Source organism: Podarcis gaigeae (assembly GCF_964106915.1).
Source record: "Podarcis gaigeae genome assembly, chromosome: 6".
NCBI lineage: Eukaryota > Metazoa > Chordata > Lepidosauria > Squamata > Lacertidae > Podarcis > Podarcis gaigeae.
Genome location: NC_139682.1, coordinates 67,694,061 through 67,721,295, shown reverse-complemented (window position 1 = coordinate 67,721,295; position 27,235 = coordinate 67,694,061). Strand labels below are relative to the sequence as shown.

Here is a 27,235-nt window from a genome sequence, read left to right as displayed (position 1 = left end):
CCTTCTGTGCTTCAAGAAGCTGAGTGCAATGTCATGTTTAACTTCACAATGTTTTGTGCAACCTAAGCTTTCTGAGCAGCTACCGCTATCAAGCAATCACTATTCCCAAAGCTTTTGTTCTCATTAATCACCATGCAGGTGCACAAGCTACAATGCAGCCTTTCATCATAAGGTGCTCAAGAACCTAGAATTGTTAAATGCAAGAGATATATCCATTTAATCTCATTTCAAGAAATAAGGCGGGTGGAGGAGAATCGCATGATATCCACAAAAGAGAAAAGACAAAGCAGTTCAGAGAACAATAGGTAATTATAATAGTAATGATGATAATGATGATGTATTGAAAGAAACTTAAAGAAACGAAGTGCATAACTGAGATGGAGTGCCACAGTTCTCATGTGGATCCTAGCAAGGTGACCTTCAGTTTGAGAGACTGCTTTGGAGAGGCTAGTCTGAGCGGTTTGGTCTGCTTCACAAGAACAGTGGCCAAAACATGGTGGTATGTAGCCAGCATGCTGTTGAATCTTGGTCCTGCAAGGCCATTGGTGCTCCTTCTGCTCAGTAAAAGAGGGCAAGTCCTGTTTCTATGGCAGCTGTGATGCTGGTGCTCTTGACAGGGCCCCTTGTGACATCTGCCCTCAGCGAAGATGGGAGAAGGGCAACATGACCAAGTCTGGTTTTTAAAATTAAACCTTGCTTAGGTAAAGGTAAAGGGACCCCTGACCATTAGGTCCAGTCGCCACATGCGTCCCATAAACCTTGCTTAGTTCCTGTCTAAAACAACCTGGAAATCAGGAATTCCCTATGTGGTAGCAAATAGCATAAGCCCGCAGCAAGGACTCTTGATACTGGGGTTTCCTGTGACAACTTCTTCCTTGAACTAGGTGTAAAGCTGAGGCAGGATGGAAAACTCTATTTATACAAATTAGCACTCAAAGAGGGATAAAGCTTGATGGTTCCACTATTAAAGGAACAGCACTTTCTGTCAGAAACACTGTTTCGGGTTTAAACAAGAACATTATAATTCTTCTGTTAAAACTATCTCCTCCTCAAAACCTTCATCCCGTCTGTGGAATGCTCTCCTCAGGGAAGTTCGCCTGGCGCCTTCACTATACGCCTTTAGGCGCCAGGCAAAAACGTTCCTTTTCAACCAGGCCTTTGCCTGACTCGATTTACATCCTATACCCTGTTTAAAAATGCTGGCTCTTTTGGAGTTTTTTTTTAATTGGGTTGTTGGCTTTGTTTTGACTTTATGTATTTTATATTTTATGTGAACCGCCCTGAGACCTTCAGGTATAGGGCAGTATAGAAATTAAATAAATAAAAAATAAAAAAAAAATCATCCAAGTCATTTATAAAGAGGTTGAACAACAACAGGCCCAGGACATAGCTCTGAGGTGCTCCACTGGTTCCTTTTTCCCAGTATCATAAGGAACCACCTTAGGAAGCTCTCTCTGGGTTTGATCAGTCAACCAGATGTAGATCCACCTAACAGTCACCTTGTCCAGCCCACATTTTACATAAACAAGGAATCAATTAATGATTTAATTCAGTAATTAATGATTAATATCTATCAAATTCATGTTAGCTTCATTGATAGCTTCTTCATCATCCAGACTGTGATATTTATTCAGTTACTAAACCATTTTTTGAGTGAGAACTTTCAGAATGGCTAGTGGTGCAGAATTTGGGCTGTTGCACAAAGAGCAAGGAGACCCAGCCACAAATTTCACCAGGGACCTTGGCCTAGTCTAATCCACCTCACAGGGTTGGTGTGAGAATAGTATAGGAGGACAGTGGATGTTCTGTGAGTAAGGGTGAGATAAAAATGTGTCCTCTCTCTGTCTCTGCCTGCCTGCCTTTGTCTCTCTCTGTACGGCACACACACACACACTTCACAATATTCACAGAATCACAGAATTGTAGAATTGGAAGGGACCCATTTTATGCACATACAGGTCCAAAGCTCTTCATTTTGATCAAATTTAGTACACCTATCTTGAATTAAATTAACAAGAAATCCTCTTGGGTCTCTGAATATCAAAATGGCATCGTGTATGAACCCAAAGGAAGATAAGACATTGCAACATCTCTGATAAATGAATATGCGAAAAGGAAGGGTGTGGGATACAGTTGTCAAAGGAAATGAAGCATAAGTGGATGATTTCTTCCCATCAACCCCCCCCAACCCTGTACGAAGGTTGATAAGCAGGAAGCCACCTTTTTGTATTTCACTTCATTTGAAGGTTTACCTTTTCATATAGCATTTTAAAAGATTTGAGGGTTTATTTGTGGTTGCAACAGCACTGCAAGGGAAGCTCTCTGGCAAGGTAGCAGAGCCAAAGCTCTTCAATTAAAAACACAAACACACATGCAACAAAGTGAAAGTAAGAGACACATGGAAACACTTTTCTGCAAATAATCTTGCAATTATCAAATCAAAATCAATCCACCGGGATGGTGCAGCTTCACCTTAATTAAACTGAGAAAGATGTTTCTTTTGGAAGAGAAGAATGAGTAAGAAGACAAAGGAAGACAGCTATCATTTCCCCACAATCTTTCATTCACCTTGTTTGTCAGTCTGCCCCAGTCGGCTTAGAGCTCATATCTGTACCTCGATCTCCACTGCCAAAGGTGGAACCAGGATGAAACCAGCATGCATGTACCCCCACAACTCTCACTGTTTCTTTTTTTGGGGGTGGGGTGTGTTTTCTTTCTTTTTAAAACTACTCTGTATATTCCATGTCGATTTTGACAACCCATGAGTATATAGGAACCCACTTTGGGGGGTCTTTCTTTCCCTCAATTTTCTTGCTGAGTACATCTATGGAATTCTTATAACTTCTCATGTATGGACACTCCAGTGGTATGGGCATTCCTAGAAGTTCTTTAAACTGTAAACCAGTGACACAAACACTTGTGTGATTGTGGCCTAATTTTCTCACAACACTGGAACCTAAGAACACCATCACATTTTGTTTTTAAACCTGCCCCAAAGAATAAAAAGTCAACAGTGTGTTGAACGCCAACTGGGTGGCCATCTTGCCTGAACCACAGAGTCTTCTGTGACTGAACCCTGAAGTACAATTAATGGATAGAAAAGCTGGCACCATCCTCACTACATACCCTCCAACATTTCTCTAATGAAAATAGGGACGTACTCTTCCAGAATAGTAGTAGTGGTGGTAGTAGTAGTAGTTATTAAATTTATACCCCACCCATCTAAATGTGTTGCTCCATCCACTCTGGATGGCTTCCAACATATATAAAAAACATAAGAAAACATTACACATTAAAAACGTCCCTATGCAGAACGTCCTTTAGATGCCTTCTAAAGTTTGTATAGTTAATTATCTTCTTGGCTCAGCAGTCACATAGCTCCATTTCCTCCAACGCTCCTCTGATGAAAATAGGGACGTCCTAGGGAAAAGCGGGACATTCCGGGATCAAATCAGAAACCAGAATGGCTTCTATAAATCTGGGGCTGTCCCTGGAGAATAGGGACACTTAGAGGTCTGTCACTACCCTGGTTAGCTGCACTTTCTAGTAGTAGTAGTGGTACTAGTAGTAGCAGTAGCAGTAGCAGTAGTAAATGAAGCTTATCGTTGCATTGAAATCCCCAACAATTTCTGATAAAAATACAGGGGAATGCTGGATTGGGTGTGAGCTAGCAGAAGAGGAAGAAAGCGTGGGAGGGACTTAAGAGTCCTGCTAGATCATATCAAAGGCCCATCTGGTTCAGTATCCTCTTCTAACAGCAGCCAACCAGCCTATGAGAAGCCCAGAACCCAGGACCTGAGTGCAGTTGCCCTCTTCCCACCAGCAACTGGAATTCAGAAGCATATTACATCCAACAGTGGAAGTAGAACATAGCCATCATGGCCAGTGGCCATTGGTATTCCTATCCTCCATGAATTTGTTGAATCCTCTTCTAAAGCTGTTCAGGTTGGCGGCAAACACCACAACTTGTGGGGGCAAATTTTGTCACGCTATGAAGTGGTGTGTTAAGAGGAAGTAGCATATGCTAGACCACCTTGTGAGGTCACACGGTGCTGCATCTTTGATTCATGAACCACTACAGCTAGTGCTACCCAGACCAGACAGCCAAGTTACCTTTAAATAAAGCAGGCTAACGACGTACACTTTTGGCAGCTGAACTGCAAAGCTCTTCCAACATCCATGAAGGTGGAAAATGAATAAACAATAGATAGATTTCTTCAAGGGAAGCAAAGCAAAATATGAAACTTGAGTGCCCAGATGTAAAGGGTGGAGAGGGACTATTATTGGAACTCTCCTGACATCTGAATGTGTGAGTCAGGGGCAGTCACATTTTGACTGAAGCTAAGAAACAAAGAGAATAAATTTATCCTGTTGACAAAATATACTGATTCCCCCCCCCCACCAAACGCAATCTGAAAGAGACCACACAAGTTCTTAAACAAAAACCAAAAAAAAAAGCAGGAGGAGAAAAAGAAATAAATGAAAAGAACTGGCAGTCAATAAGTCGGTGAATACTTGAGGTTTTATTACATTCCCCTCTGAGGTCCTAAGTCATGAAGTTTACATATGATGAGCCAGGTTTTGACCCACCCCCCTGCTTTCTGCAGATTAACATAAAGGAGGAAGGGGGTCAGAGATCAGTTCAAATCCTATGCAGCTCAAATCCTAAACCTCTGAGGTCAATCACAGTCTGAAGCAAAGTTACTGGAATATTCAGATTTTTACATTACTACAACAACGACTACTACTACAATTAATTTAGTAATTCTAAACTACTGTCAGAAGGTGATTTACATGCATTCCCATTATCTTCTAGTCATAATATTCATTGCAGTTTCACTACTTTCCATCTGCGCCTGTAGGCAGAGCTTGACAGAAAGTATCTGGGATGTGCTTTTTCCCACTCTTCCAAATCTCTCCTTCCCTACCTTCCATTAAAACTTTTTTCTATTCCGGGCACATGCACAGGTATTTCTGTAGCTGTGCACAACAGCTTAAAAAAAAAATCCTCAGGAAGTGAACAAGGGCAAATGTTACCAGACCCAGATATTATCGAGTTATTACATTTCACAATTTGGATAATGACGGCTTTGACCTGTGTGTGTGCGTGTGTGTGTGTGTGTTGGGGAATATCCTTTTTTAAATACCGTGGACCTATACAAGACCGCAAGGATAATTAAGATAACTCATATATTCTCTGCATATTATTATTATTATTATTATTATTATTATTATTATTATTATTTATTATGCCTGTGTGCTATACACAGGTAGCTGTTTCAGACTGCATTGTACGCCTTTGAACAGTCATGGAATGGCTGACCTCATCCAGCATGGATTATATAGTGTATGCTGAACAGATGCTTAAATGGGGCGATCTGCTTTTATCTGCATACTTACTATGCTTCCAGTGAGATTTTTTAAAAATGTACACATAATGGATACAGGTTTGGTCACCCTGGATGCTCACACCTTACACTGAGCACAGGTACAAGCTGTCCCTAACACGTACATGTTTTTGTATGAAAGTGTACACACTTGATTTGTAGAGGTCAACTACTGCTTACACAGGCACATGTACTGTACACCCCTATTACTTCAACACAGAAAGGCCCATATTGCTGAAATCTGAGATTCATTAAGGCGTGCCTATAGCACTGAGCCCCCCCCCCCCCCATGGAAGTTAGATGGGGAAATGTGAATCCCTGATTTTAATAACGGCACATTTCAAGACCTTTGTCTATATGAAAATTGTTGCCTTCAGATAAAACACAGGCTGCAACCCTGGCTGCATGAATATAGCATGCATTAATTTCATTGGAATTTGCATGTTGGGAACTGTGTGCGGCAGAACTGCGGCCATATTTAGCATGTAATAAAGGCCTCTGATTAAGAGCGGCAAGAAATCACGTAGCCACTGTGGAACAAGAATTGGTTCTGTACAATGTAGCATTTGTGGCTTATACAAGAGCTGTTGATGGAGAAGAGACAGTCCCTAGAAAGTTGTTTGACCAATAGCAGCTGTTTGGTGCTTGTATAAAGCAGCCTTTATAGAAAAACTTTTATTTTTACGGTTCCTTGTGCCCAAGATCAAAAATTATATCTATGCAGGAACATAATTAGAGGATTAATGGCCAAAGCTGGTACATAAAGGGAGAGATTTCCCAGGGAAAAAAATGTGCTATAAGCATTTTTATTTTTAAACAGCCAGCCTTTTAAAAACAAACTCAAAATATAAAGACAATAGTTTTCTTGTTATACCGAAAAGGCTGCATTAAACAATTCCATGCTCGTTTATCTACCTGAACCAGGAACAGGTTTGACCGCATGGGCCTGCCAAGACTCTGATTTCTGCTCAGTTTGTTGTAGTCCTGGATCTGATTTCTTATGTCTTAAGAATTAAAGCTAATTGAGGGGAAAAGTTCACTTGCATAAAGCAGGATCCTAACGTTAAAATTCTGCATAAGCAAACCAATCTATTTAGTTACAGAACCTTCAGGCTTATCAAATAAACAAAGGGTGGCAACTTAAATGTTCCACGTACTCATTTTACAGTTACAGAATATTCCTATTAGTGGGTAGATTCACACAATTTATATAGGATAAGCTGATTTAAAAACAACAGCCGCAGTAGAGATCCACATGATTTTCAGCCTTGGAAGTGATTCAACACCTTTTTCCAAATGTGATACAACATATAAACTGATGCTTAGAACGATTATGTAGTCCAAAAGAGCATTACACGTGAACGCAGTCAGGATTTGAGGTTCATAAAATGCCTTTGGGGTGTCCAGAATGTTTCAGATATGTGACCTTATTTCCAACTGAGTTTATGGCAGAACCGTGATTTGAATGAGAGTATTCCTAATTCCTAGCTCAATCTCCTAGTCACTGCTGCTGCACCAGTTTCATACACCAGTTTCAAGGAATGTCACAACCACCCTGAAAGGCTGGTCAGAAGTATCTTTATATTGCATTTGGGGGCAGAGGTGGAGAGGATAGTGGCTGGACCAAGGGTCAGCAAACTTTTTCAGCAGGGTCCAGTCCACTGTTCCTCAGACCTTGTGGGGGGCTGGACTATATTTTTTTTGGGGGGGGGGAATTGAATGAATTCCTATGCCCCACAAATAACCCAGAGATGCATTTTAAATAAAAGCACACATTCTACTCATGTAAAAACACGCTGATTCCCGGACTGTCTGCGGGCTGGATTTAGAAGGCGATTGGGCCGCATCCTGTCCCTGGGCTTTAGTGTGCTGTACCCATGGTCTGGACTAAGGCTGTGTTTTCACTGCCCTTTTCTCTGGCTCCAGTGAGCTCCCACTGCTGGGGTTTCAAAGCCATGCATGTATGCCATTAGCCACAATACATACAGTATCTACCCTATAGTTTCTTGAGAAATGCAGCAGTTTGACCTGTTTTCTATCAAACTGGAGTCCATCTGATTCAATAACATAAACCACAATCAATTTGCAGTCAATGTGAGATGTGTACATTTGTGACATGCGCTGATGACAGGTTCATGAATAGGCGTTTGGGTGGCTGAAGGGACAGGGAAAACAAACAACGTAATGCACATTGGGTGAAGACACCCTGACCCATGCAATGTGATTGAAACATGCCTGGTGGGATGAGGAGGCATTCTGGTTCTACTGATTGGGAAAGAATAGCATGGAGGAAGTCGAATCAAGCAGATGCTGTAAACATTTTTCCTTTCTTCAGTGGGGTGCCTCTTTCACGCTAGCAAATTAAATGGTACCACTTTTTTTTTTTTTGGCAAGATAGCTTTCATTTCCAGTTAAGACTGCATTTCTGCTGGTCGAAGAGCTTTTATTAAATCTCAGCATGTTTTACAAGTTTAACCTTCATTCTTGTAGTATCTATATATTTTTAAACAGCTACCTGAATTTTTGGATTCTCCTTGGGGGCACAGCTGTGAGGCCTGTCATGATGAACTCCTGTACTTCAAAATTTACCACTGTAAAGCAAAAAAAAAGGCAAGAAGTGAGCTACAGCCTCACCCAACCAGTCTTCTGGCCGTTCCACTAAACTAGCTCCTTAATACAGTACAGAACATGGAAAAGACCAGTTCTAAACTGACAATACATTCTAGTTAATACATGTCTCACAATCACATTACAGATGGAAAATGAAAATGAACTAAAGAGACAAGCTTGATTCCCTGCAAACATAGTTATTCTTTGGCTTATGTACCCACTGAGTCCTAAGAGAAATACTCTTACTTCCAACCACAAAACAGAAGAGAAAGAAAAGTATTTTCAGGCCCAATTCCTCTTAGCTTATCCCATTAGCTGCTCTTGAACGGGACGTTATCATTTAATTGAAGAGAAGTAAAAGTGGTGGCGGGGTTGAATTAACCACTCCCCTTGTAGGTGAACTGATATGAAGAACAAAGGATTAGGCCTCTGGGATTAACCATGGAAGGCCTTCAAGGAGCATCCAGACATTCTGCTTTGTAACAGATAGTAAGCTCCTGTGCTCAAACTGTGTTGTCATATGTTTTATTCATACTCCATCATAAGGGCCGCCAAACAGATTATCATGTTTACATCAGGCCTCCTCCGAGAGATAAATTCTTTAATAGTTGAACTGGCAGGGTTAGTCAGTACTGATATGCCTGCCAGGCAACCAAATAATAAATAAAAGAAAGAAAAGGGGAGAAGGGAGAGAGGAAAAAATGAAATCAAACACAGAGAATTTAATGATGTCCTTCAGCAGCCACCAATCAATATGTTTTATCCCTTGCTGAAAAGGTCACATTAAGGTCCCCCTTTTGTTTTAATGGCATCGTCTTCTCCGCCCCCACGTAGCGAGCAGTTGCAGATGTGCATGGAAAAGGAAGTCAACAAACAGATTGCTTCATTGGAGTTGACAAACCCTTACAAATACCTATTTGTGATGTTGCATCTCTTTAATGCTTTGAGTTCCTCGTATAATCGAAGTGCCACAAGGAGTTTTCCAATCAAAAGGTATTTTAGTGAACACGGCAGTCTCTCCTGTTCTGGAGACTCTCTTAGGGAAGATGACTAAAGAAGTAGAGTCAGCACCTCTCTTCATTTTAGTTTGGGATAAAGCGTGGCTACTGCCTTCTCTTGCCTTAATGCCTGTTTGCCAAAGGAACTCATTTCTATGTATGAGTACAGTGGTACCTCGGGTTACATACGCTTCAGGTTATAGACTCCGCTAAACCAGAAATAGTGCTTCAGGTTAAGAACTTTGATTCAGGATGAGAACAGAAATCGTGCTCCGGCAGCGCGGCAGCAGCAGGAGGCCCCATTAGCTAAAGTGGTGCTTCAGGTGAAGAACAGTTTCAGGTTAAGTACGGACCTCCGGAACGAATTAAGTACTTAACCCAAGGTACCACCGCACCAGCACTTATATAGTACCCTCAACTTCTGAGCACTTGCAATGGTTTGGCCGAGCCTCATCATTGAAGATACAGGAATCCCATGGTCACGCACAAGGCTACTGTCAGCGGATATTGGTCACAACAGATTAATTCAAACATCACACTAAACCATTGTAACAAATGACTATATAGGGTGTCTGAATTAACAGAATCGTAGCTCATCTTCAGGCATTTGGGTAAGCACCCAAGTACTCAAACTGTGTAGGGTGCACATGAGTGCATGGGTGCTAGCCCAATGTTCATGCGACCCAGGACCTTACTCTCCTGAACATTGCACATTGAGCATGAAGGTCTGCAGTGAGATTCTAACCTACTGTAGCAAGCAGAGTAAGAGATGCAGATTTGAAGGGGTTTTGGTTTCTTTTTAATTGATTAGGTTTATCGGCTGATATTATTGTATGCCTTTGTTCTGTTGTTATTTGAATGTGACACCTCCCTCCCAAGGTAGCTGAATACAAAACTTGCATATAAATGAATGACTAAATAAATTACTGTATTCAGCTGAAGGTGGTTAGGCTCCTCCCTTTTATCAGCAACTCTGATCACGGGAACCAAGATCATGGGATGGTTCTGAATACATCCAGGTGTCCCACCCTTCATGAATAGTTTGAGCCTTCCTGTGTTCATCTAAATGCTTGGAGAGGTCTTTAGATGCTGGCACTTCACAGAACCAGCCAACCCCAAGGCAAGTTGAAGAAGGTGCCTCAGGAGGGGGAAATGGAAGAAGTAGCAGCCCTGCGGGTGCCCTGTCCACTATACTGCCACAACAACGCAGGAAAGGGAGGTGGCGGCGGCACAGCAGCACAGTATTCTGCCACCCAGCTTTGTGGCTAATCTTGCCCACCCCTGGGGGTGGAAAGGGACTGGCAGCAAAACTCTGCAGAATTCCTTTCCTCTCACTGTCTCGGCAAGATGGGAGGTGTTACACCACCCAAAAGGGAAATTTCCCCCCTGGACAGAGTGGTGAGCTTTTCCAAGGGAAAGGAGGATCCCGCACAAAGCCTCACCACCTGCCAGGAAGGGAGGTTCAGAAAGCACATGCCACATTGTGGGGGTGGTATGGGGTGTTTCACGCCAGGTGCCAAAACATTTTGGGTCACCCCGGGCACACTTTTAGAGAGGCATGCACCATAGGAAGGAGAATTGCTGAGCAGGCAGAAATTGAAACCAGATTTCATCTGGTTTGAGTGTGAATGAACTCTATCCGATTATGGTGAGAATTAGAATTTGGATTCACGGAATATGACCTTTTAGGCACCACTTCATAATTTCCCCTAACTGTTATGATTGAAGGAAAATCTCTGAAAGGGTGTGTCCTGTTTTTGCTACTTGTTTATATCCCAAATGTTGAGTTTTGATCATTTTTTAAAAATAAAAACCCTGTATAATTTGACATATTCTAATCCAGAACTGTATTACGGTAATCTTCGTGCAGAGTGTAGGTATGATGGAAAGCTTTTACGAGATTCTTGTGCGTACTGATTCCTCAGTGGTAAATGTGGAGAGCTCTCCTCCATTTCTAGAAAAGAAAAGGTACTTGTATTCAGAGCCCCATGGAAACTCTTATGTGTAAAACAGAATTGTTGGGTCATGGCCAGTGCTGAATTTGCACTACTCTAAAATCAGGTCCCAGAAGAAGAAGAGTGAGATAGAATCAATCCCTTCCTGAATTATGCAATGCCAAACTTACTTGTTGACCTCCAAATTTGGAAACTCAAAAGCAAAGGCAGGAGTGAAGCATTTTATAGTTGTGGTTAAGTAGAAGTATGACACCGTGGGATGTGGGGGGGTGACCCACCTTGAAAAGATATGGCCATCTGTCTTATGCCCTGTCATTTCAAGAGCAATGAAAAATGTTTTGAAGCTTTGTATCTGCCCCTTGACTTGTTAAATTAAATCCTTATTATTGTCAGGGAGCAGTAAAAAAAGAGGAAAAAACATACCCCAAGGTAGTAAGTTACAGATATTAGTTTGGTTTTGCTGGCTCATCCATGTGAACAAGATAAAATGCGTTGCTGTAGAAATGTACTTCAAAAATGCCAGGGGGCAAAATGTTAAACTGTTTGCATATTTTTTCCCCTTTCCTCATAAACAACATTTTAAAAGCAATTTTGTAAATACAGGACATCTGTTTTATTGAGCTCAAAACCCCTAAAAGATATAATAGTGCCACTTTGGACTATTCTCAGCTCACTTACATGCTATATAACTTGTATTTTTTTCTCCTTAAAAAAAAAAGAAAGATACAGAGCATATCCCTTGCATTTAAATTATGCACAGTCAGTGTTTTCCCCTCTTCTAATCAAGAGTATCCTTGAAAATATAGAATAACTGGGTTGCCACATTGAAATATGACAGAATCAGTCCTTGATGCTACAACTCCAAATGCCTGAATTTATGTGTGTCTTCTATGGATTGTCTCCAATTAGGGGCATTGAAATTAATTGATCTAAGTTACCTCTGTCCATTCATTTCAATGGGTCTACAATCTGAAGAATACTAGCTTTAGATTCACATATCTATCCCATATATTTGGCATGGCCACACCACCCTGCAGGGCAAATTCCACTGACTTCCTACAAAAAGATGCTTCCTACCTGTTTCTCATTTGTATAGCATTTTCCTTTGAAAAAGAAGGTGGTGTATTAAAACGTGGCATTTGAGCGAGTCAATGGTAAGTGGAAACGGCCTCGGAGCTATGTTCCATAACTGCAAAAAGGTTCACAGTAGGTAACAGTTCATTATATCATACATCTCCACAGCTGTAGTTCCATTGCTGAAAAGCGGGTTGAGTCTTCCTGCTAGGCCCTTGGCTCACTTTAGTTTTCCAGGTGTATCATTTAGGACGTTGCAATCTCTTGCCTGTGTCGCAGACCATATGCAATTATATATCTGTTAATTATGAGTTTCAAAGAAAAAGAACCATGCATGTCAAATGCACTAATGAAAAAGGATCTAATCTATCTACCATCTATCTATCTATCATCTGTCATTCTCTCTCTCCCCCTCCAGACACACGTAATACCGGTATGCCTTCTTCACAGAGAAGGTATAAGAACAGCTTGGGGGTAATTTAAATTGGGAAACCAGTGGAGAGTGAAAGGATTAAATTCCCCTTGCCCAGTGCTGCTGCTCTGATCAAAATTGGAGCTCCACTCCCCACAGCTTCTCTACAGTTAAAATATTGGGAGATCTCATCATGGATCCCAAAAACGTACATTTGTGACATCCCTCAAATAAAAATACATTGTGATTAATTATCTAGTACTTTCAGACAATTTCTTGACATTTTACAGCTAAGCAAAAACATTGTAGCGAATTGTACCCCATCGTCAGTAGGCTTTCTCCTCTTGGTGAGCAGTCCACCTGGGCACATGAATTCGGCTTGCCACATGAAAAATTTCATTCTCCACAAATCCACATGCAATATCAGCCTTGATGTGACATCTTCTTTACTGTGTGATTTAAAGTGTCCACCACCTGCTTATATGTTGTGGTTCTTAGTTCCTGGCAGTGGTGACTGTTGCCCTTTGTATATAGACAGAATGCAGAGAGACCAAATGTAGGTGGAGCTGGAGCCAGTGACAGGCAGAGCTGTCATCCCCAGCCCCCACTGCTTGTAAGTAACAAGGCAGACAGGGGGAGGCTGTGGGCAGACTGAGGTTGGTGGGGTACTGCCCCAGTCACCCTCCACTGGTTCCAGGCTATATAAGGCTTGGCTTCCTCAAAATCTGAAGCCTTTAATGAACTTACTTGTTCCTAAATAATTTCGTGCCTCTTTGCATTCTCTCCCTGCTCCCTGCCACTAATCCAGTCTCAGGTTACTGATGCTTGTTTAATTTGTCTCTTACTTTTGAGCGCTTCCCTAAAGCTGATAAAACTGTGAAAAATCTAAGTTAATAAATAAACAGCAAGGAATGGGGTCCACAGTGAGATGCTTATGCTTGGCAGCTCAGAAGACTAGGTGCATGCGTGATTCCAGCAGTGTGTGTGTGTGTGTGCATGCGTGCACATGTGCGTACTGAGTAGGCTTGTTGGGTCTACTGGAGGTGTGAAGTCTCACACAACCCAAAATATAGTACCAGTTTGTGATGATGGCTAAAATATTCTAATCCAAAATACAATTAAATGCAAGGTCTCAGAAGGAAAAATTGCTATTTTGGACAACATCAACGGAATCTACAAAGAAATATGAGTTGTTGTTTGCCTAAAGAGGGGGGCAAAACAAACAAATAAATGTGTTCAGCAAAATGCAAAACAACCTGCCTTGCTTAACCATGTAATTGGAATATTTTGAAAAATAAAGAGCAAATGTGTTGGATTTTGAACATGCAGTATTGAATTCTGCTAAAATATACTAATGTAGATCCACTGAAATAAACAGATTTAAGTTAGTCACATCAACTGAACTTGGGGGGGGGGGTCTACTCTGAGCATGACTTGGGCAGCGCCAACACATAAAGTTTCATGTATCAGCTCTAGTCTAACGTTCTGGTACTCTAAATATTCTGGTACTCTAAATATATATAACAATATTAGTCTGTAATGAATTTTTAAACAAGGAAACACTAGCCGCTGCAATGACTGATGGCAGATGACAGTTACTTAATATTATGAATGTCTAGGACCATTCCAAAAGGGGACAGCCACAGGCCCCTATCACTTCTATTCTGGCTGCCCCAAGACTTTAAACTTCTTTTCTTTCAAGATCAATTGAAATATTAATACCAGGGGTGATGAAAGGCAAGCCAAAGAAATGGGCACGGCATTTGTCAATGTGTGTTTCTATGTCCCCAGGCAGGCTCATAAGCCTGATGCTATTTTATGGGACTTAATGATTATGACTGAAAAACAAGAAGACTGCAGCTTTCGAGGGGGTGAGGGAAAGAATCCATGTGGACTGTTTGAACATCTTTTTAAGTCTGAGTTCCTGAGGAAGTGCTACATTTCTCTTTGAAAACACCTTCCTCAACAGCATTGTTTAAATATGTTACAATGGCTTTTTATGACTTCTCATATATTGCAAAGTATAGCCCTGAACAGATGGCTGGCGAAGGTATCAAGGGACTATTCCCATCAGAGTGCAGAGACCAGGGTAAATATGCTACAAGGCAGGCGATTTTCTGGATCAGTCTGAAGCTCAAGAATGCAGAGAGGCATTTAAGAGGCTAATGACAGAATGCACCACTTTACTTACATTCCCTCAGAAGCAATCAAGGAACGATTGTACAGAAGCAGAATGGGGAAATGATAGAGGTTTGTGACCTTCATAGAGAGCTCTCTGAAGAAACACATAGATTGGGAAAGATGCTGAGGAGTTGGGAGATGAACCTAACCTCACGGCCAGCTACAGGGGCAGCATGGGTTGGAAATGAGAACTAGTAAACAACAAATGGCAAGGAAATGTGCACACTTGCTGAAGAGAAGCTGTGACAACACTGTAAACTGCTTTTGAAACTCCTTCCTTACAATGCAAGCCTATGTTTTATGAAGAAATACCGGTAAGTGAAATTTACTCCCAGGTAAGTATGCACACGGGACATGGGTGGCACTGTGGGTTAAACCACAGAGCCTAGGACTTGCCGATCAGAAGGTCGGCTGTTCGAATCCCCACAACGGGGTGAGCTCCCGTTGCTCAGTCCCAGCTCCTGCCCACCTAGCAGTTTGAAAGCACATCAAAGTGCAAGTAGATAAATAGGTACCGCTCTGGCAGAAAGATAAACGGCGTTTCCGTGCACTGCTCTGGTTCACCAGAAGCAGCTTAGTCATGCTGGCCACATGACCCGGAAGCTGTACGCCTGCTCCCTCGGCCAATAAAGCGAGATGAGCGCCGCAACCCCAGAGTCGGTCGCGACTGGACCTAATGGTCAGGGGTTCCTTTACCTTTACCTAAGTATGCACACATTGCAGAGGACTCAAGTCTAAATTCTCAGACGACCATCTTACTGGTTGGGAACATGTGTGTATAACTCCCGGGTGTTTTTTTGGGGGGGTTGTATTTCACCCGTGCAGAGTAACACTGCTTTTTTTGCTGCCCTGGCAGCCATTTTGAGCTGGGACCCACAACACTTTTTTCCATATAGGGGTACCATCTCCTCAATTTTTGTGCACACACAAAAAGCAGTGGTATGACTAGGAGCTCCCCTGTTCTTAGGCAGGGTGAGGTGGCTGCTTCAGGAGATAGATGCTGGAGGAGGGGAGGACAAGGAGTGACAGCAAGGAGTTGAAGGACATAACTGTATGGCCTCCATGGCATGATCAGTTTGCAATGCTTTATAGAAAAGTCACAAGTTTTTGTCTAGATCTTCAGATCATGATTCATCATAAATGCAACTAGCCATTGTCATTACATAATATGGCCTAATTAGAATATTTATTGCCAGATTTTATTTAGAGAGAGAGAGAGAGAAATATAGACGTTTGTCCTATGTCTGATCTACTAAGATCTGTACACTTTAAAGTTTACCGTGGGTCTCCACTCCTGCACCACCATTAGTTCTACTGGAAGACAGTCTGTTGTTGTTGTTTAGTTGTTTAATCGTGTCCGACTTTGTGACCCCCTGGACCAGAGCACGCCAGGCACTTCTGTCTTCCACTGCCTCCCGCAGTTTGGTCAAATTCATGCTGGTAGCTTCGAGAACACTGTCCAAGCATCTCGTCCTCTGTCGTCCCCTTCTCCTTGTACCCTCAACCTTTCCCAACATCAGGGTCTCTCCCAGGGAGTCTTCTCTTCTCATGAGGTGACCAAAGTATTGGAGCCTCAGCTTCACGATTTGTCCTTCCAGTGAGCACTCAGGGCTTTTTTCCTTAAGAATGGAGAGGTTTGTTCTTCTTGCAGTCTATGGGACTCTCAAGAGTCTCCTCCAGCACCATAATTCAAAAGCATCAATTCTTCGGCGATCAGCCTTCTTTATGGTCCAGCTCTCACTTCCATACATCACCACTGGGAAAACCATAGACAGTCTAGGAGCTTGTAATTAAAGTGTGACTCAAAAGCCTAAGACTAGGAAGAAAAGTAGAACTTGTGAAAATGCCATTTAAATTTTAGAGAGGATTGCCAGCTTGTGTAAGGGCCACTTTAGCTGCGTCTTTAACAGCCATTTGATTGAAAACAATTAAGAGTTGATAATGGTTCCCTGCTGACTTAGGCATATCAAATGGTTGTGAATGTAAAGGCATAACAGCAGCCAAGCACTGTCCCTCACCCTTTCCTAGTTAGGGGGGCAACTTTCGTTTTACAGAATTTCAGATCCCCACTAATTGAGGAAACACAGAACTTTATTTTGGGCTTTTCTGTGGGATCATCACACTAGGACTTCTGGAGTTGTATAGCTCAGGGTTGAATGCAGATAGGTTAGTGGAGCTGTTTAGTTGCCTTTTCCCAAATACACATCTGTAAAATATATCCATGAGGTATGTAACAATCTAAAGAAGCTTTGCAAATAATTATAGCACCAGTTTCCCACAAGTATACAACCCAGGGATCACCGTTAGAAACCAGTCATTTGAGTTCTAAACATTACAGCCGAATTGGCCTCGTCATATGCTTTGTCACAGATTGTGCAGCTCTGCTTGCCCACAATTGGCTTGCATCTGGGATTTCTCTCTATTATTTATTGTATTGATATCTTGGAACTCAATGTGAACTACAGAGGGTTCCCAAGCTGCCTTCCATCTAGGCACTGACAATACTCACACCTGCATAGCTTCAACATCATGCACTCTCAGATCACACCCTAGGTTCAGTGCCAGAAGCTCCCAGCTTTGCTTGATTTGTTGAGCCAGAAAAACATAGGCAAGGGAGTGTTAGTTTAAAAGATTTTGGTATGATTTAGCAGGTTTAACTATTTAGTTATGCTAGGAGCTGCTTCTGGGTGCCACAATCAAAGGAGGATGTTGATAAGCTGGAACGTGTGCAGAGGGCAACCAAGATGATCAAGGGTCTGGAATCCAGTCCTTATGAGGAGGGATTGGGTATGTTTATCCTGGAAAAAAGTAGACTGAGAGGAGATATGATAGACATCTTCAACTTTCTGAAGGGCTGTCACATGAAAGATGGAGCAAGCTTGTTTTCTCCTGCTCTGGAGGGTAGGACGTGAACCAATGGCTTCAAGTTAAAGGAAAGGAGATTCCAACTAAACATCAGGAAGAACTTTTTGACAGTAAGAACTGTTCAACAGTGGAACAGTCTCCCTCAGGAGGTTGTGGACTCTTCTTCACTGGAGGTTCTTAAGCAGAGGTTGAATGGCCACCTGTCATGGAAGCTTTAGCAGAGATTCCTGCATTGCTGGGTATTGGCTTAGATGACCTAGTCTGTCGTCTTCAGCATGGGTAACAGGCATGGGCACAAGTTGATGTGTCCAGGTAAAGGCTGCACAAGGGACAGATGACAATACAGTCTGGGATCTTGAGCAGTGACCTAACTATTTTCTAAACAAGAACTCATCTGCTTTAGGCCAGCCCTCCCCAATCTAGTGTCCTTCACATGTTTTTTAATTACATCTCCAAACATGTCATTATGACCATTGGCCACACCAGTCGAGGCATCTAGAGGGCACCAGGGTTTGTTAGGCCATGTGTTCACAGACATTGCCAGCATTTTGTAGGCCTGTTGCTAGGAGTCTAATCCAGTGGTTCCCAAACTCCCACTGCCCCAGATCATTTGAAAATTGCTGAGGTTCTTGGAGAACCACTCAGTAGTTTTTTCTGCTTGTTATAGCCATTGTAGCACACTGTGCTATGTGATTATAATAGTATTTTTACAGGTATGTCAAAGGGCACATGAAGTGGTTCACAGACCACTGGTGGTTTGGGGACCCTTGACCTAATCACTGATAAAATGTTGAAATATTTTTGAAACTTTTACTACTATTTAAATAATAATAATTTCGAAGACTTTCTAAAACAGGCCCTGAAAAGCCCAGCGACTGTTCTAAACAACAGCACCCCCCCTCAATGTTATGTAGTTATTTTCCAGCATAATAGGTCTCCCCAGAAAACTGCAGACAGTGGGGATTTATCTGAGTTAAACTTCACTTGATATGTTTATAAAGTATCTTGCTAACAGCACCTAAAAGAATATTGCAGAAGAAAAAGAATGAAATTTTAATACCCTCTTGAACCACACTGGGAATGTCTATTTTGAAGGAGTAAGACAGCTTATGACTAGACCCCTGAAGAACAAAATGAGTTTCACTTTTAAAGGCTCAGACTTGGCAGGTCTGCAGTTTTCTTATATGAGGGAAATGCAGCTGCTAAGGTACCATCACCTTGAAACCTGACAACTTGGCAGTAGCAGTATTTATGCTACCTAGTGAGCCTATTCTTTTTTCATTAACCCTAAAGGGTAAAAGCTCTAATGTGCAAAATGCATATCACAATCCATAATCTTAGTTGCTAATGGAATTCCTTTCCCCACGTGCCAGGGAACCCCACACCTGTAATACGGGACAAACTAAATGCTACACATTACATGAGAGCTGTGAGCAAGATTCCTGCAGGTGGTTTTGTTTTTGCAATGTTAGCAGTAGCTTTAAGAATGGGAATAAATGATTTTTATTGGGACTCGGGTGACAGGGTTGACTTTCCCCACCTCCACACTGTTTTCACAGTTACAATCATATCCTAGAAGTTGCTATTTGCCCTGAGGGTCCAAACATACAACTAAATTTAGGATTTTAAATGTGCATGGGCAAAGGCATTCTCTGCCAGCAACATGCCAGCAATCTGGTTCCATTCCAAATAATCTATACACACACACACACACACACACGAGATATTAATGGCTGTCCATGTTATGTAAGGTTTGGTGCCAAGGAAAATATGTGAACTGAAGAGATATCCCCTTATCTTGCTCCAATTTTGCTTGCTAGTAAGACAGGAAATGCAGAGGTAACGGTTGTGCTGTTGTTGCTTGCTTTGCCACTGAACTGCTATGCCAGGGGTCCACAGCTGTTTGGAGCCCAAAGGCAGTATTGCAAATGTGAGGAACTGGTATAAGCAAAACAGGCAATTCCGCAGAAGAAAAACTGGTAGTGTTTGAAACTCCTCCCAAACACGGAAGCAGGCAAAACACTTAATACTGCAACCTCTCAGAAAAATGAAACAAAATAAAAAGCCAGACACACACACCTAGGGCCCAAGGCTTTTGGGGGAAATGGCGGTAAGAGGGATAGATTTTGCTTTCTAGCTAGTTGAGCACCACCCACAGCAGAAGAGCAACAACAAAAAACAACTGGGAGGGAGAAGGCGTTCGTGAGTGTCAACTGAGGTATCTTAGGGTGCTGCAGTACCCTTGGAATTACATTGGGGCCCTTCTCGCAAAAGCATTGGTTTTAGAAGATTCATCCTATGAACAACATTTTATTTATTTCAAAACACACAACTTGCTTCACTTTACCACAGAAGCAAGGTGGAGCCCAAAGGAGTTTGTTATGTGAGGCAAAGGCAAACTAAAACAACAACAAAACCACCCCAACCACAGTAGCATCACACTCTCTTGGCTTGTGAACCACCTGTAATTTCAGGATGCTGAGTCTACAATTCCTCAAGACCAGCATTATTCTGTCACAGGAACTGAGGTCAAATGGGATTCTGGGACTAATGGACTTGATGATGAAAACATGGGGATCCTAGAAGTATTTTCATGACATTTTAGAGGCCATGATCCAGTACATAATGCAACCAGCTGTTCTTATTTATACTCACCTCACAAGGTTATTTTGTTATGATAACTACTATTCTCATTTCTGATATTTTTGATTTTTTAAAAAAGCAGCATCTTGTATAAGCTACCACTGATGTCACTGAAGTATCATATGTGGTTTAGAGGTTTACCCATGTGTGTATATTTTTTGCCTATAGGTCCTATAAAATAAGGTTTTCCTAAGCTGGAAACAAAATAAAAACTGCCTTATGGGCCTTTTTTTTTTACATTAAATATTTTAAATGTTTACATTACAGGAAGGTTTATTCTACTTTAAAATGGTTGGATTGGAAAGAAACATGTTGAATATAATAATAAAGATTTCCTTGTATAGTTTACAAAGAAAAATGTGAAGTTGTTTTTATATCAAAATGGCAAGCGTTAACTTAAATTTACTATATCATAACCTTCATTAGAATAAATCTTGTTTATTGTCACAATAACAACAATGTGGCAGTATAATTAATGTTGTCATTCCCTAAATGCAAATAAACTATTATCAGTTCTTATTACCACTAGAGGCTAACTTGATGGGGTAACAAAACCACCCCAACCACAGTAGCATCACACTCTCTTGGCTTGTGAACCACCTGTAATTTCAGGATGCTGAGTCTACAATTCCTCAAGACCAGCATTATTCTGTCACAGGAACTGAGGTCAAATGGGATTCTGGGACTAATGGACTTGATGATGAAAACATGGGGATCCTAGAAGTATTTTCATGACATTTTAGAGGCCATGATCCAGTACATAATGCAACCAGCTGTTCTTATTTATACTCACCTCACAAGGTTATTTTGTTATGATAACTACTATTCTCATTTCTGATATTTTTGATTTTTTAAAAAAGCAGCATCTTGTATAAGCTACCACTGATGTCACTGAAGTATCATATGTGGTTTAGAGGTTTACCCATGTGTGTATATTTTTTGCCTATAGGTCCTATAAAATAAGGTTTTCCTAAGCTGGAAACAAAATAAAAACTGCCTTATGGGCCTTTTTTTTTTACATTAAATATTTTAAATGTTTACATTACAGGAAGGTTTATTCTACTTTAAAATGGTTGGATTGGAAAGAAACATGTTGAATATAATAATAAAGATTTCCTTGTATAGTTTACAAAGAAAAATGTGAAGTTGTTTTTATATCAAAATGGCAAGCGTTAACTTAAATTTACTATATCATAACCTTCATTAGAATAAATCTTGTTTATTGTCACAATAACAACAATGTGGCAGTATAATTAATGTTGTCATTCCCTAAATGCAAATAAACTATTATCAGTTCTTATTACCACTAGAGGCTAACTTGATGGGTTTGGTTAAAATGAAGGGGGGAAATGAAGAAAATATTCAGAGTACATAAGTAGCACTGCATGTTTTATTCATGAAGTGCTGATGTGCATATTGTCCAAATTATTTGTTAGGTGAAAGAGTCACTTTTGAAAGATCTGGGAGTGATTTGTTTACAAAAGTATGAATAAAACAAAGATCCTTTTTGCCCTTTTCTTCAAACTGAGATTGGGAAAGGACGTTTCTCTCCAAGATATAGCCTTGAAATTTAGGGGCATGTTCCTTTTTCAACACTGTGTTCATGGGGGAAGGACAACATTGACAATGTATGAGGTAAACTTTAGCGTTCCTGTTATGATAGTCAGATTTGTTCAGACAGTGATCCATGAGTCACCTGTGCTGGGCATGAACTGTATAAGTGATTTAGGCAGAGATATGTTTTCGCCTCAGAATCCTGGCAGAGCTACTGAACAGCAGCTAAAGAAGGATTGTGTGTTGACGTTTGTTAATGTTGCTGCTAATTGTAGTTCTGTAAGGGGAAAACTACAGTTCCCAGGAATTTGGGGGGAAAGTCATGTGCTTTAAATGTGCATCGGAAATGCTTTAAACGTATGGCTGTGTATCTTCCTTGTTCCTAACTGCTAGGAACTAACTGGATCACATGGACAATAAGCCTACCTCTAAACACTATAATTAAGGAATAAATTCTCCCCTCCTTCCACCCCCACAACTTTATTCACATTTTTGTGCTCTCTATAAAGAGCCATTATTATCTATAATATACATCAGTACATCCCTCTACAGTTGGAAACAACATACCAGTTGTGACAAAGGTTTTTACACAGTTGATGTGTTTTCAGAAATGGTAATATATAGTGCTCTGCTGAATTTTGCCAGGCTTAGGTTTCTTTTAATCAAGCTAAGGTAAAGGTAAAGGTAAAGGGACCCCTGACCATTAGGTCCAGTCGTGGCCGACTCTGGGGTTGCGGTGCTCATCTCGCTTTATTGGCCAAGAGAGCCGGCGGGTCATGTGGCCAGCATGACTATGCCGCTTCTGGTGAACCAGAGCAGTGCACGGAAATGCCGTTTACCTTCCCACCAGAGCCGTACCTATTTATCTACTTGCACTTTGACATGCTTTCGAACTGCTAGGTTGGCAGGAGCAGGGACTGAGCAACGGGAGCTCACCCCGTCGGGGGATTCGAACCGCCAACCTTCCGATCAGCAAGTCCTAGGCTCTGTGGCTTAACCCACAGTGCCACCCACTACAAGAGTATTAAAAAGGTTTTCATGCCCCAGCCTAACCAATCTCACAGGGTTGTTCTGTGGATACAGTGAGGAAAGGAGAGCCATGCATGGTGCTTTGAGCTCCTTGGAGGTGGGAAACAAATTCAGTAAATAATTGATTCATTTCTCACATCCTACAATTCCCATTCATCCTACAATTCCCATCATGTTCTGCCCTCTCTTGCAAAATTTCCCTCCAAGATCATGGAATAATTGCAAGAGATCTCTATCCAACATTACAGATGAAGAGTCTATAAGAGGATTTCAGCCAGATGGAACAACCCCCCTCTCCCCCCGTATTCCAGGGGCTCTCGCAACCCCATTGAGTCAATTTTGGAGGGCACATGGAGGCACAGTGGGAGCATAAGGGGAAGCTGTGTGGGCAAGTGAAAGCCCTAGCCCATTTATTAGGAGATTGGAGGGAAGGGCAAGATGTAAGGAGGATACCGTAAGTTCTAGAAATGAAATTATCACATTAGGTCCACTATATTCACAATGCATTGGGCATAGCTTTAAACATGAATAATTTTATGTTGCATGATATTATGACATGGAATAATCTTTTACGTTGCTTAATCCAGAGCATGGAATTTTCAAGCAAAAAAAATATTACTCTAGAGAAGTGGTTTGGAGACCTTAACCATTCATTTTCATGAAACTACTAATCTAGTTGATTCCAGAGGGCGGCTATGCTAATATTAAAGGCAGTTTCTGCTGTAGAAAGTTATCAAGCTTTCATTAGCTGGCAAAGTAATATAAAATCTGGAATAAATTGTTCTAGTAATGCTAGTTATGATGAAAGGATGTCTGTTCCTTCTTGTGGCATACCTAGGTCTTTTTTCACCTCCAATTGCCCTCATTCCTTGGAATCTTCACAGTTGCAGAACATTTGGAATTCATCCTTGAGTTGTAGACATCTTTAGGTCAATGACCAGTTTTCTACCTCTCAGGCTTGGCTCATTTCCCAGTTTGGGAGTTACATTCTTTTGACACCCCTGGGAAAGTAGAAATGTTTCAGACCTATACCTGCTCTAGAGAGCTGAAAGTCAGCATTAAAATGTTGTCTGGGAAAAGTTCTCCAAATGTGCAGTGTCGTGCAAGCAAATACGCAGAGCTCATTAATCTTGCAGACTAATACACGGACGCATGGTATATGTTAATGTCCTTTCAATACCAGCTAGAGGGGAGACATTTTGAAACCATAATCCACCTAAGAAAATTCAAGGAAACTATTTGTTTTGAGAAGGCTACAGTCATATGATATTATGCATTTTGGAATTTCTGAAAGCTTCTTATAATATTTCACATGGCAAACTCCTGCTTGGGATTATAAAGGGGAAAATCCAAGGAACAAACAATGGATTTTAATTTTTGTTGTTATTCCTGAAAATATGGTGAACCCTCTATTGTCTGAAATGAAGGTCTCTAAACTGTGACAAACTCCAATAATATCAGGAAATTTTGACAGTAGAGTACATATTCTGACATTAATGAGACAAACGTCACAGAAAGCAGTCAGATGCATGTAATAATGATGAACCAGTGCTGTATGTTTGCTGTCCAGGTTAATTGTAAGAATGTGCAAAATTGTTCCATTTATGTACACATGTAAGGTAGGTTAAAGGTAAAGTTAAAGGTACTCCTGACCGTTAGGTCCAGTTGTGGATGACTCTGGGGTTGCGGCGCTCATCTCGCTCTATAGCTTTTGAACTCCGAGGTGGGCAGAAGTAAGGTAGGTTAGGTTATGGTTATTAAACAGATGTATTGCATCCCACTACCAAAAGACCCAAAGTTATTTACAACCCGAGTAAAAATGCAATAATAAAATTGCATAGGCATGTTGCAAACATCCAATCTTTGGTGCTGCCCAGGTAAACAAAAAGAGACTTTGCCTGAAATGATGACAAAAGTTTGCACCAGGAGTGTCTCACTGGGGAGGACATTCCACAGCTATGGAGCTACTACAGAAAAGGCCTGTTCTCCCATTGCCACCATCCAACTTCCTTCAGAAGTGGCATGCAATGAGGTGCCATAGTGTCAATCTCAGGGCCTAGGCAAGTTTATATGGGGAAAGGTGTCCTTTAGTAATTGGGGTCCAAGTCATATGAGGTCAAAACCTCCACTTTGAATTTCTCCTGGAAACTAATAAACAACGGTGCAGTTGGAAGACTGGTATTTTATATTCACACGTTTTCGTCTCAGTTAACAATCCAGCTGTCACATTCTGCACAAGCAGTAGTTTCCAGATCATCTTCAAAGGTAGTCCCACATCCAGATTTCACAGTAGTCTAACTCGGAAGTCACCAGAGCACAGACACTCTTGTTAGGTGTCAGAAGTATATAAGTGAAGCTACATCCTTTCTACTTTTTAATGTAGAATATTGGTATGCTACTTGCTAAGTTGTTCAGAAATAAAATGTTTGTCTGAATAATTCTCTTCTAAATTAAACAGTAAATGAACCATCTACATTCTTTATCTTCTTTAACACTAATGTATTCTGATATTATTTCTTGTGATGCATCTGGTTTTCAAGTATGGTTCAAATGGTGCCAATGGCCCAATGTGGCTGACCATATATTGATTTAATAAGCTGAAATATTAACAAGACTTTTGCCAGGATGTACTACAATTGTACACATGCCACAGTTAAACCAGGAAGTCTCTAATTAACCATAGTTGCCCAGTTTACTGAAAATGAGAACCATAGTTATCAGTTTCAGAACACGACAGGATATTAAACCATGCTTTGAAGTTGATTCAGAAGCCTTTCTTGTTCCAAAACTAGGAACTATATTTTCCCAAACCTGACATAACAGGAAACTATGGTCAGTTAAATATTTCCTAGTTTAATCATGGCTGACATGAAGGGAGGCGCAAAGGAGCTGCATGTACAGACAAAATACCCATTCATCCCTCCGCTTATCAAACTGAGATATGATTTTATGAATATGGCCAATGTTATGTAGAAAAGTATATCAATGGAAATCGCATTTCTTAATTAGATGTTCCTTCTGCAGCTGTGGTATGATCATTGTGTCTCATATAATAACACCTCCTAAATAATACTTGGGTTAAGCAAAACATTGGGAAGCACTTTTTAATCCATAGGCTGAATTGCATACTCATTGCTTACTATACAAAATAAGACTCTGTTGATTGTCAAGAAAAGAGAAACGGAAAAGAGAAATATGGAGGGGGGAGGGCTCAAAGGAACTGTCCTGTGTAGGGTTTATAATGAGAGAGCATAAAAACTCTTGGCCCAATTCTCTTTTGTGCAAAACAAACAAACACATCAACAAATCAGCACAAATACAGAACAGATGTTTGACTGAAAAGAGATTTAACTGAAGCTAGTGGGGGTCATTTCTCGGATGTTGGCTGTTTTGAGAAAATCATGTATAAATCATATCTGATGTCTCTAATCTACAATAAAATCTACATAATAGAGCTAGAAATCAGCTAAGCAATGATGATGTTTTCTGATGATACAATGCTTAGTGGAATGCTAGAGCGATCAGGATTAATTAAAGAATTTTGCTTTGCTGTATAACTTGGCTACTGCTTAGCAAACAGAACTGTCTGCATGTTGTAAAAAGAGACCTATTTGTTTTAAGGAAGTAAAGAAATAAGAGTTCCTTCATCTGACAGCTGGTATAGCACAGCGAAAAAGAGTGTGAACAAAGAGCCGGGGGCTCCCCAGTTCATAGTATTCATAGGTAAGCCACTATTCTTTCCGTCTCAGCCTGCCATCTGGCCCACCTTGCAATGCTGTTGTACAAAGTATCCAAGTAGTGTTTGCTAAGAACTCTTGGGAGAGTTAAGTAAATGCTAGGCATCGTCATCATCATCATCATCATCATCATCATCGTCATCACAATCATGGTGATCCTCATCATGACTGGTCAGGGAGAGCAAGTATAAGAACATGCCACTTGATGAGCCTTTCTGGTTCATCAAAAAGCCCATCTAGTCTAGCATTCTGTTCTTTTTGGTGACAAACCAGGTGCCTATGGAAAACTTGCAAGCAGTATTTTCTGCACTTGTGATGCCCAACCACTGGTATTCAGAGACATATTACTTCTGATACTGGAGTATTACACAGTTATTATGGCTAGTAGCCACTGATAGTCTCATTCTCCAGGGATTTGCCTAATCCCTTTTCAAAGCCATCCAAGTTGGCAGCCATTGGCACATCGTGTGCTGTCGGAATTCCAGAGTTTAACTAATGTGCTGTGTGAAGTATTTCTTTTTGTCTGTTCTGAATCACTGGATGACTCAGACTTTAGTATTGTGGAAGGAAAACAAATTCAAACACTGCACTCTTTCCTCATAGGGCAGTTGCTTGAAGAAGATGTAGATATCCTATATGCATATTGATATACTGGAATTTTGAATTAACAGAACATTCTCCCCCACCTCCCAAAAAAGAGTGTGTCCAGATAAGCACTGCTAAACAAGACTAACCAGCGACAGAGCATGGACCCTTTGTGCCATGCTAACATATCTCCTTGTCTTTCTCT

The 27,235-nt window shown here is 41.1% G+C and overlaps 1 protein-coding gene across 2 annotated transcripts in view; it reads right to left on the bottom strand.

Annotated features, from left to right (window-relative positions):
• The window catches only part of ADGRL2 (adhesion G protein-coupled receptor L2), a 353,211-nt gene that overhangs the window by 302,024 nt on the left and 23,952 nt on the right, over nt 1-27,235 (bottom strand). Inside the window, exons 1-2 of one of the 2 annotated variants that reach the window (XM_083743186.1) lie at nt 12,756-12,935; nt 7,903-7,978 (exon numbers count right to left, since the gene is read on the bottom strand). The exons of the other annotated variant lie outside the window; for it this stretch is intronic. The gene's annotated coding sequence lies outside the window, so the exon portion shown is untranslated. Of the gene's footprint in view, nt 1-7,902; nt 7,979-12,755; nt 12,936-27,235 lie in introns of those variants that run through there. 2 annotated transcript variants of the gene reach the window in all.